General features: G+C 44.2%; 1 protein-coding gene across 15 annotated transcripts in view; it reads left to right on the top strand.

The window, feature by feature from the left end:
* KIF1B (kinesin family member 1B) overlaps window positions 1–12,536 on the top strand; it is a 213,454-nt gene that overhangs the window by 1,316 nt on the left and 199,602 nt on the right. Inside the window, exon 1 of one of the 15 annotated variants that reach the window (XM_056543027.1) lies at window positions 4,505–4,657. The exons of the other annotated variants lie outside the window; for them this stretch is intronic. The gene's annotated coding sequence lies outside the window, so the exon portion shown is untranslated. Of the gene's footprint in view, window positions 1–4,504; window positions 4,658–12,536 lie in introns of those variants that run through there. 15 annotated transcript variants of the gene reach the window in all.

Below are 12,536 nucleotides of genomic sequence, written 5' to 3'. Positions count from 1 at the left end.
CACTGCTGCTGATGACCTCATCTGTCCTATAGATTAACCCCTTCATGTCCCTTATATGTTATTATGCCTGTATTATAAATGGCGGGGGGCTCTCAGTGTTGTGTATTGGGGTGATGCCCATATGATGGGGGCCCCAGGGCCAGATGGTTGGTGTGTGCAGACACAACAGGGCGTCAGCCGCCCATCTGTATGGTGGAGGATGCGGGCAATCACTGGGAGTCGCTTCATGCTGCATTTTCCTTGGGGGTTCCTCAGGGAGATATTAACCCTTTGACTATGTGGATGCTTATATCAACCCACTCACTGGCTGTCTGTGTGTTGGGGTGGGGGCTTTCCTAAGTATTAACCTCTTCATGACTAATGATATTGAAGGGTCCTCACTGAGACATATATATTGCATGTTGTGGGGCTGGAGGGTCTCCTCTGTGATCCCCCCCCCCCCCCACACCACAAGGCTGGTGACATATTTATGTCTCTGTGGCCCCCAACCCCTTCCCCTTCCTCTGCCACTGATGCGTTTTCTGAATCAGTCGCCCCCTGCTCCCCCCTCCCTTCCCCTGATCCATATTTTCTTCCAACATTACAGAGATCTGAGCAGCCTGTGTTCTCCGGCCAAATGAGCTTTACAGATGTCTGCTGGCCTGGATTCATGAGCTCCAGCAGCCATATTATGTGTGAGCCCAAGATGGCAGCTCTGTGCGTGGCCCCGGCCTCCTGCATCCTTGACAAGTATCCCATCCTATTGATCATATTAGCCACCGTCCTGTGACGTATCCGTGTATGGTACCGCGGCCTATAAATAATGCAGGGGATGGAGGTGCAGAGATGGGGGGGCCATAAATCTGTGCGCAAAGTGTCACACCAGAATAATGAATATATCTATCTATCTGTCTCATATCTATCTATATCATATCTAGCAACAGAAGAATGCAGCAGCACAAGGATATAGGTGAAACATGAACATGCAGATAAAACATGGAGAGCTATACAGCTATGGTGTAATAGATGCAAATGTGAAACTATGAGATAGTGAGGCACTTAGCTCACAAATTTGTCTCCGCCGGCGGTCAAATAGCTTGGACCGTCCCACCGCAATAAGGTGGCCTCATTGGGACGGACCCTACACTGTGAATATGCCTCTGTGTGAACAGTTCAGTAAGCATGGCAGGGTCTGGAACATCCAAGACACCTTATATACACACCTGCCATGCTTACTGAACTGTTCACACAGAGGCATATTCACAGTGTAGGGTCCGTCCCAATGAGGCCACCTTATCGCGGTGGGACGGTCCAAGCTATTTGACTGCCGGCGGAGACAAATTTGCGAGCTAAGTGCCTCACTATTTCATAGTTTCACATTTGCATCTATTACACCATAGCTGTATAGTCTCCATGTTTTATCTGCATGTTCATGTTTCACCTATATCCTTGTGCTGGCAGTGTGCTGCTGCATTCTTCTGTTGCTGTATATCTAGCCTAGTAGCGTGCACCTGTAGGCCAGGTCCATATAATAGTTTGGTATCAACTAAAGTGCTGGCTGACTTATTCTTTGTCTGTATCATATCTATCTATCTCATATCTATCTATCTATCTCATATCTATCTATCTATCTATCTCATATCTATCTCATATCTATCTATCTCATATCTATCTATCTCATATCTATCTATCTCATATCTATCTATCTCATATCTATCTATCTATCTATCTCATATCTATCTATCTATCTCATATCTATCTATCTATCTATCTATCTATCTCATATCTATCTATCTATCTCATATCTATCTATCTATCTCATATCTATCTATCTATCTATCTATCTCATATCTATCTATCTATCTCATATCTATCTATCTATCTATCTATCTCATCTATTTATCTACCTATCTATCTCATATCTATCTATCTCATATCTATCTACCTATCTCAAATCTATCTATCTATCTCCTATCTATCTATCTATCCTCTTCCTTATTTGCTATCTGTATTCTTTCTGATCAGTGTATGAGATCTGTGAGGACAGTATTTGGCCTACACATGTAGCAGGGCAGGGTCAGCCTTTTGCTCACGTATACACCTGATGTGAGGTATCATTGGCACTACACCCATCAGCCATAACAGTAAAACCACTGACCTGTAAGGTGAATAACATGAATTGTCTGGTGACATTTGGGGGTGGTTTCTGTGCATTAGGAGAAAGTAACCAGTCATTTTAGGAGTTGATGTTGGAAGCAGAAAAAAAATGGGCAAAGTGTAAAGATGTGAGTGACAAGTAGTGATGTGTAGACGACCAGGTCAGGGCATCTCCAGAATGGCCGCTCTTGTGCAGTGTTTCCGGCATGTAGTGGTTATTGCCAAAAGTGCAGCAAGAAAGCACAAGCGGTCACCGGAGACATAGTCATGGGTGCCCAAGGTGCACTGATGTGTGTGGTGGGAGAAGGCTATCCCATCCGATCCTACAGAAGAGCTACTGTATTGGAAGGATAAAGATTTTTTAATAGAAGTAATTTACAAATCTGTTTAACTTTCTGGCACCAGTTGATTTAAAAAAATAAATAAAAAAAAAAAAAAAATGTTTTCCACCAGAGTACCCCTTTTAATCGGATCGATCATCTTCTCGTCAAGGCCGCACATCACACCTTACAGGATCTGTCGGTGATACCACAGGACACATCACAGGTCTATGGAGTCTAGACCTTGAATTTTTGTTTGATCAGTGTTTACAAGTAGTAGTTCATAGATAATGGTACATAATGTCTGAATAGAGCAGAGTTTTCCAAACATTGTGCCTTGATCTGTTGTAAAACTACAACTCCCAGCATGCCCGGACAGCCGTCGGCTGTCCGGGCATGCTGGGAGTTGTAGTTTTGCAACAGCTGGAGGCACCCTGGTTGGGAAACTGGGGTATAGGGAGAGAGATATCGGCCAGAAGGGACCACCACAATGACTTGTGGTTCAGGCAGTAGGATTATTTTCTTGCTACAGCTCTTCATCTTACTTTGCTTTCCATACTACGTGTATACCTGCAGCATGATCTTAAAGGGGTACTCCAGCGAAATGTTTTTTTTTTTTTTTTTTTAAATCAACTGGTGCAAGAAAGCTAAACAGATTTGTGAATGACTTCTATTTAAAAATCCTCATCCTTCCAGTACTTCTCAGCTGCTGTATGCTCCACAGGAAGTTCCTTTTTCTTTTTGAATTTCTTTCCAGTCTGACCACAGTGCCCTCTACAAGCCTCTGTCAAGAGCAGGAGAGGTTTGCTGTGGATATTTGTTCCTGCTCTGGACAGTTCCTGACATGGACAGAGATGTCAGCAGAGAGCACTGTGGTCAGACAGAAGAGAAATTTAAAAAAGAAAAGAACTTCCTGTTTAGCATACAGCGGCTGATAAATACTGGAAGGGTTAATATTTTTAAATAGAAGTAATTTGCAAATCTGTTTAACTTTCTGGCACCAGTTGACTTAAAAAAATAAATAAATAAAAGAAAATGTTTATTTTTTAGTGGAGTACCCCTTTAAAGGGGTTATTCTTGTCTCCAGAAAGTTAAACAGATTTGTAAATTACTTCTATTAAAAAATCTTAATCCTTTCAGTACTTATGAGTTTCTGAAGTTAAGGTTGTTCTTTTCTGTCTAAGTGCTCTCTGATGACATGTGTCTCGGGAACCGCCCAGTTTAGAAGCAAATCCCCATAGCAAACCTCTTCTAAACTGGGCGGTTCCCGAGACACGTGTCATCAGAGAGCACTTAGACAGAAAAGAACAACCTTAACTTCAGAAGCTCATAAGTACTGAAAGGATTAAGATTTTTTTAATAGAAGTAATTTACACATCTGTTTAACTTTCTGGAGCCAGTTGATATATATAAAAAAAAAGTTTTTTTCCTTGATAACCCCTTTAACTCCACAAAATATCACGGTGTGGAAAAGGCTGAGCGCTCGGCTCTGCTTCATTGATAGGAATGCATTTAGCGGCACAGTACTCCATTGGACTGCTATGGTAGTATTACTATGCCCAAGTGACAAATTCACTCCTGCCGCATCTAAAAATCTCGGCTCTGCTTCATTTGTGTGAATTGATATGATTCGCTCCTGATCACGGTGTATTCAGTCAGACTCTGGATGTAAATGGACCCTCTTTGATGGCTGAAGATTCGCAACTCAAGGGTCACTTTGCATATGAAACGTTACCCGGCACCTGTTCGTCTGCTGGTGACACGAGGGATTTGATTCCCCAACCCCCCCCCCCGATGCGACGACCAGTGCACATCACCACTGCAGCTTGCATCTCTCTCAGGCACAAGTGCTTCCTTATGATGTCACTGAGCCGGTTACCATGGAAACAGGATGACGAAAAAAGAAGAGAAAAAAAAGGGGGGAACCTGGTGTGCAGGAATCGCACAAGACCAATGTTCCCAGCACAGACTAGTGATTTATCAAAGCAGGATTTCTCATTGAGGTGATGTCGTCCGTGATTCAACCGCGTCGTCATCGGTGGCTGGGAGTGAGTGGTGGCGGGGACTGACATGTTCCTGGTTCGTCTTGGAAAGCTGAGATAGCAGAGCCGAGTCTGTCTTGGAAGTGGTGCATGATGCATTATATGTAGATGGAGTGATGGGATTTATTATTATTATTTTTATATATTGAGCAGTGCCAGGTATGTATATACATATGTGTGTGTGTGTGTGTGTGTGTGTGTATATATATATATATATATATATATATATATATATATATATATATATATAGCTTTTTTGGTAGGCAGCACTTCCGAAAAAATGGATATGGTGCAAGCAGTCTAGGGGCCCTGGTCTTGGGTCCAATTCATACAAAACATAAAGGATGACCGCAGCACTCAATAGTAGTGAAAAGATCAAAAAAGTGGCTTTATTCCAAAAGCAAACAGCAGCGACGTTTCGGTGTTCTCACATCAGCTTGAGAATGGTGTTGTGAGAACACCGAAACGTCGCTGCTGTTTGCTTTTGGAATAAAGCCACTTTTTTGATCTTTTCACTACTGAGTGCTGGGGTCCTCCTTTATGTTATATATATATATATATATATATATATATATATATTTACTAGGAAAGCAGCACAACCCAAAAGCAAAAGTGCAAAAAAATTAGGGGGTGCAAGCGACTAGTAGGGTCCAGTGTGAGACCCCAATCCAGGTACAGCAATGCAAGATAGTCGCAGCACTCCAGGTGTAGAAAAATAAAAAGTGGCTTTATTCACACCTGTATTTGTGAATAAAGCCACTTTTTATTTTTCTACACCTGGAGTGCTGATATATATATATATATATATATGTATATGTATATGTATATGTGTGTGTGTGTGTAAAATGTTTAAACATTCTTCAAAACCTGCACCACACCTGTCCTCCGGTTGGGTGTGGTAAGGCAGCTCAGTTCTGTTGAAGTACAGTGACCCCCCAACCTACGATGGCCCCAACATACGATCATTTCAACATGCGATGGCCTCAGAGTCCATCGCATGTTGAAGGCAGCATCAACATACGATGCTTTTATATGTCGGGGTCATAGCATAAACAGCTATCCGGCAGCGCAGACTGCTTCAGCTGCCACCGGATAGCCGTTTACGGTGCCCCGTGTGGTCCGGTGACGATCACTTACCTGTCCTCGGGGCTCCGGCGCGTCCTCTTCGGGATCCTCTGCATCGTTGGCGCTCTCCATCATCGTCATCACGTCGCTGCGCACGCCGTCCCGTCATCCAATAGGAGCGGTGTGCGTAGCGGCGTGATGGCGGCGACAGAGAGCAAGGATGCCGGGGAAGCAGAAGCCTTGCCGGATCGTCGGGGGACACCCCGGGGACGCAGCGACAGCGATGGACGGCGACATCCAGGGCAGCGGTGACGGTCCGGAGCGGTGGTGACAGGTGAGTACAACCTCCTATACCAGTGGTCTTCAACCTGCGGACCTCCAGATGTTGCAAAACTACAACTCCCAGCATGCCCGGACAGCCGTTGGCTGTCCGGGCATGCTGGGTGTTGTAGTTTTGCAACATCTGGAGGTCCGCAGGTTGTAGACCACTGTCCTATACTTTACATTGCACGGATCCCTCAACATACGATGGTTCATTTGGAACGGATTACCATCGTATGTTGAGGGACCACTGTAAATGGAGTCAAGTTGTAATACCACATACGACCAGAAGGCAGGTGTGGTGTTATTCTGGATAACTCCTTTAAATTTGTCCTTCACTGGTGCAGACAGACTATACCCCGGTGACAACAAAGATGGTTAGCACCATCTCTAACATGTAGTGTACACGTAGTGCTGGTCTGTTATGAATGTAACTTATTCGCTGGTGCTTGGTGCCCTGGAATAATAATGGGCATCATACCTAAAGGTGCTGTTTGAATCGTTGATACTTTCTTATACATATTGCCGGGTTCAAGGGGGCGGAGCGTGACACCAAAGAGGGAATCAATGTGTCAAGCTCTGTCGCTCCAGGTCGCTGCACTAAAGTATAAGTCTAGGCTTCCAAAGTCTCAACATGCTGCAATTTTGGAAAACTGCCACTGAGCCCAAAACTGCAGAAAAGCGCCAAAGAGGAGTGAAAAAAAAAAAAGCCAAAGAGAAAAATAGCATTTCATAAATCCCTTTTGACTTTCAGCTAACATCTGGTTGCAGCTAAAAAAAAAAAAAAAAAAAAACCTTCTGTGCAACATTTGGGGAGTTTTTTGGGGGCATTTTGATAAAAGCCAAAAAAAAAAAAATTATAATAAAACCTTGCCTAACTGTGTATTAAAGGAAAACTGTCAGCTGCTAACTGGCACCGGCCGGGCTAACTGGCACTCTGACGTCAGTGCCCCCTGCCGCAGCGCCGCCCAACTCATTAATATTCCTCCCCTCTCTCTTCATTACAGAGTGGGGAGAAGAGGGAGAGGCAGAGGGAGGGGAGGAATATTGATGAGCTGGGCGGCCGGCGGCACTGACATCAGATTGCCAGTTAGCCCAGCCGGTGCCAGTTAACTGACAGTTTTCCTTTTAAGTAGTGTTCCAAGGATTCTGATGTGGCAAAACTACAACTCCCAGCATGCCCGGACAGCCGTTGGCTGTCCGGGCATGCTAGGAGTTGCAGTTTTGCAACATCCAGAGGGCCACCGTTCGGAGACCACTGATGACCCAATGACAAATACTTTAGGCTCTTGCTCACACTAAGCGGATTCTGCTTCGAAATCCGCATTAAAAGTACATGTTATACACTTCACTTTGATTTTAATAGGTCATTTATGTCACAATTCACACAGGGTCATGCCAATTCTTGATGCATTTATTTTTTTCCTATTGAAGACAATGGGAATTTGGCATTCTCCACCGAATTCACTTTGAAATGGAATTCGGTGCGGTCTTGGTCTGGATTTGCATCAAAATACAAAATGCATGTGTTTAAAAAAATAAAAATAAAAAATAAAAATCTTCAAAATCTTTTGTTAGAAATTATCCTTTTTTTTAAACAAATTAATTAAATTAATTTTTATTTATTTTTTAATTGTATTTTTTTTTATTTATTTATGTATTTATTAATTTTTAGAAACCCATATTTAAAATCTTTGAGTTTCTATGTGGATTTTAGATGAGAATTTTTTTTTTTTTTTATTAAAGTTTTCAAAAGTATTGGAATTTTATAGCCAGAAACAACTAAAATTGTACTCCAAAAACCCTGTGTGAACATAACCGTATGCCAAGTATTGCTACAGTTGAATCTGTTTACTATTGATACATTTGTTGCAAAACATTTACAAACAAACAAACAATGTAACAGATGATAAGATTCCAGCTTTATTCTTCCAGGGGAAGTTTAGGCAATGGAAAAAGATGCGCCATTTACTTTCCGGACTCCATTGTGCTATATAAGTGATGGTCCATGTTGTGGACCCAGGACGTTCGGTGGTTCGCGGTCTTGGTTGTTGGCGGTTTGATACATAGGGTGGGCGCCTGACATATCATGTGGTGGGAACCGTTCCTTCATTCTTCAGCAATCTGCGCTCACATAACTGGGGCGTTACTCTGTATTGGTGTTTCCCAACCAGTGTGCCTCCAGCTGTTTCGAAACTACAATACTCTCAACATTCCTGAGAGTAGAGAGTTGTAGTTTTACAACAGCTGGAGGCATGCTGGTTGGGAAACACTTCTCTATATGAATATGTGAAATTCCCATGGGATACCCTAGTCCAGTGGCCTCCAAACGGTGGACCACCAGCTGTTTCAAAACTACAACTCCCAGCATGCCCGGACAGCCGTTGGCTGTCCGGGCATGCTGGGAGTCGTAGTTTTGCAACATATGGAGACGTTATACGGCAGCATTATGGTCGTCTGAATGAGGCCTCTTATTCAAGTCATGGTTCACATACTGCAGTAAAGTGCAATGCAGCAAAACGATGCATATTGTCACAGTGGTTGCCCCCCTTTCACACGATTGGTTGTTGGGCGCAATCCTTTCTTGCCCATGCCATTATTTTATTGGCTGTGACTTTAGAAGGCCATACACTTTAGATGTCTACTAAACCCAAACAACTGCCCCATTCACTTGCGTGCTGGATTTGCACGAGCGTCCATGTTTTCCCAATAGGGAGAGAAGATTAAGGGGGAGACTTATCAAAAGCTAACCAGTGCCCCATTTATTTTTTAGAGGGCTTTATTTTATTTTATTTTTTATAAAGTAAAGGGGAACGCTGGTAAAAATCTTTTTCTCCTATATGCCTGAGCTGCCAGAATAAAAATAATAATAAACTTTGACTCCCTTTCCGCCGCTCGCCCGGTGCCGCTGGTCTCCCCGTCCTTCAGCCCCGGTTTTCTTCCGGGGCTTGATGCCCGATACATCACAATGCATTCAGCTAATCACCGGCCGCAGCGAAGTCCCTCCTTCCTGGTGCCCGGGCCCGTTACATCACACTGCTACTTATCCTATCAGTGGCCGAGGCGGGACATCCCTGTGGCTGATGATTAGCCTCAGTGTGATGTGTTGGGCACCAGAAGCCGTAACAACATTATGGCCGAAGGACAGGGGACCGATTCCAGCAGCATTGAGGGGCGGTAGAATGTAAGTCAAGGTTTTATTTATTTTTTTCCAGAATATAGGATAAAGAGTATAGGATAAAGTTACATTTTCGCTGGTGTTCTTCTTTTTAAGAAGCGATCGGATTGGTTGCTTTCGGCAGCCGGTCAACTTTTCCTCTGCACGGGTTTAAACCTCTCTTCAGGGTAGGGTCACACGGAACGCATCCGCAGTGTATTTTACGCTGCGGATCTGCCCATGACCCGACCCTAAATTGTGCCTCCAGCTGTTCCTCCCTGTGTGCTGTTCGCAGGGGCAATGTGCCGCTCCGAGCAGCCACACAGGCCTGCGAGTCACCATGCGTACTAGCAGTGTACTCACAGAGTGGCCACGATGTCGGAGTACACTGCACAGGCGCGCGATTACTCGCAAGACCCTGTGTGGCTGCGCGGAGCAGCACACGGGGGGAAACAGCTGGAGGCACAATTTAGGGTCATGTCATCGGCATAAAATCTGCTGCGGATCAGTTCCGTGTGACCCTACCCTTAAGGCCGTGTTCAGACGGCGTAAAAAAATCTTAGTTCAGAAATTTTGTTGAGTCTCATTGTTTTCAACAGGATTCTGCTGCACCATGCACACGGCAGAAACATCTGGCGCAGAAATTTCAATTCGGTCCCCTGTGAAAAGAATTGACTTGTCAATTGTTTTGGCAGAACCCGCTCTTAAATGCATTGCCGTCCATGGAGATTGCGCATTTCCGAGCCGTCCTAGTGCCAGCATGTTCTGCTGGGGCCCGCTATATGCAGAATGTCCTCCCTAAATTTTCCGGCCGGACATTTCGCCGTGTGACCAAACCCTAAAGACTATAGTCACATGGCAAAATTTCCGCACATCTATTTTGCACCAATTCCACATCCACATTCATTTGGTTGGTTTCTGGCTTTTGCGGAATCGGTGCAAGTGTGAATGGGAGTGCGGAATCCCATTGAAGTCTATTGGGCTTTAATTTGAGGCGGCATCCGTGCGAAAATTCTGCCGTGTGACTATAACCTAAAGTCTCTACCAGACGCTTCTGGTGGCAGCTATTCCCTTGGGAAAATATTCAACATCCCGGATCCTCCTTTCCTGAAATATCTGCTATGAGGGGACTGTCAGGACACCCCTATACACATTAGACGATCTAATGGTGCCACCGAGAAGTATGTGTACCCAAAATCTGTGTAGAGGATTAATGGTGCCGTTGCCCATAGCAACCAATCAGATCGCTTCTTTTAATTTTCAGAGGCCTTGTTAAAAATAAAAGAAATCTGATTGGTTACTATGGGCAACTGCACCATTAATCCCCTACACAGGTTGTGTTTAATCTCCCCCTTTTTGTGTGCGTAATGCTCTCGATGTAGGATGTCATTGTTGGTTACTTTGTTGTCTGGCGAGGAGTATGTCGTGTGCTTTGTGTGTTGTGACCGAGTTATAATTACAGATGGAGTCTCTGTCATTACCGACTCATAGAACAGGTTCCTTTTTTATTACATTTATTTATTGCTGCGTCATAATATAACCACCCACCCAATCTATCCGCAGTCGTCTGCTCGTCCTATTGTATGCTCTCTTCATTACCTACCAGTCTAGGACTAAAAAGATCTAGATCAGTGTTTCCCAACCAGGGAGCCTCCAGCTGTTGAAAAACAACACAAAATTGTGCGGATTTTGGGGGGAGATTTATCAGAACCTGTCCTGAGGCAAAGTTGCCCAGTTGTCCATAGCAACCAATCAGATCGCTTCTTTCATTTCTCAGAGACCTTTTAAAAAATGAAAGAAGCGAGCTGATTGGTTGCTATGGACAACTGGTCAACTTTTCCTCTGGACGGGTTTTGATAAATCTCCCCCTTTGTGTGGAATTGGTGCAGAAATTCTGCATGCAAAATCCCATAGAAGTCTATTGAGCTTTCATTTGAGGCGGAATTCCACAAGCGGAAATTACGCCCATGTAAATCAACCCTTAGGGTACCTTCAGAGAATCAGATTTACAGCGTATTTTATGCTGCGGATCCGCCGCTGAAGGACCTCTGTATGCTGCCTTTACATGTGCCTGCTCGGAGCGGCAATACGCCGCTACGTGCAGACACACTGAAGCGATGTGTGCGTCGCCGCGCACACATTGTGGCCGCTCCCCCTGCTCTATGAGCTAGGCCGAGAGCTGCCGCGATGTGCGAGTATACTGCGCGTGCGCTCTCACATTGCAGTGTCTGCTCATAGCGGCGTATTTTTGCGCTCTGAGCAGGCACATGTAAAGGCAGCATACAGAGGTCCTTCAGCGGCAGATCCTCGGCGAAATACGCGTGCAAAATCCGCTCGTCTCAACGTACCCTTAAGCTATATTCACACAGCATAACTTCCATGCGACCCCCGAAAAAAATCGCCCTAGGAAAGTCTGCAAAATGTACTGCACATTGAATTGAATGGGGCTGTAACGTTTACATGGCAGAATTTCCGTTGCAGAATTCCTGCTGCGGAAATTATGCTTTCCGGAAATCTGCAAAAACATTCAACAGGTTATTACATTTTTTTTTGCTGAATTCCCTTTGAACTCAATTTGGCTTTGAATTTTGACAGAATTCAGCGTTTTGCCTACAAAAAAATGATGCCAAACTTGCGCAAAACTGCTAAAATTTCACAGCAAGCTTTACAAAATAGCGGATTTCCCACCATGTGAACACAGCCTGTCAGCTCTTTTTTTAGATACAGAATGGCGCTACAATCTTCAATGTATAGCCCCCCCAATCATTCTTCATTGCAGAACATTGCTGCTGATCAGTGGTCTCCAAACCAAAGACCCGCAGATGTTGCAAAACTACAACTCCCAGCATGCCCGGACAGCCGTTGGCTGTCCGGGCATGCTAGGAGTTGTAGTTTGGCAACAGCTGGAGGCACTCTGGTTGGGAAACGCTGATCTAGATGAAAACATCAATGGAGTCAAAGCAGCACAGAGCATTTCAGGAGATTGTATATTACATAGTTACATAGTTAGTACGGTCGAAAAAAGACATATGTCCATCAAGTTCAACCAGGGAATTGAAGGGTGGGGTGTGGTGCGATATTGGGGAAGGGATGAGATTTTATATTTCTTCATAAGCATTAATGTTATTTTGTTCCAGGAATGTATCTAATCCTGTTTTAAAGCTGTTAATTGTTCCTGCTGTGACCAGTTCCTGAGGTAGACCGTTCCATAAATTCACAGTATTGATGTTGTAGAGTCCTCAGTATATCTATCTGCGATCTGCCAATTCTATCCAGGCCGCTAGATTGTCACAAGAACATGGGAGCTCGATTTGCGGCCTCCGGCCTGGGTCATCTTTTATTTTTAATCTTATTATGCAACATGACTGGATATAAAGTAGGGACGGTTTCATGCTCAAGTTGCATGAAGCCATTGGGGGGTATTAATCAAGAGTAGTGTAGGTAAACGTCTTTTTACCCCTTTAATTTGTGTGGTGGTAAGGCTTCTTTTAGGGT

The sequence above is a fragment of the Hyla sarda genome, chromosome 10 (assembly GCF_029499605.1).
Source record: "Hyla sarda isolate aHylSar1 chromosome 10, aHylSar1.hap1, whole genome shotgun sequence".
NCBI classification, from domain to species: Eukaryota; Metazoa; Chordata; class Amphibia; order Anura; family Hylidae; genus Hyla; species Hyla sarda.
This window is presented reverse-complemented; position numbering and strand designations above follow the sequence as displayed.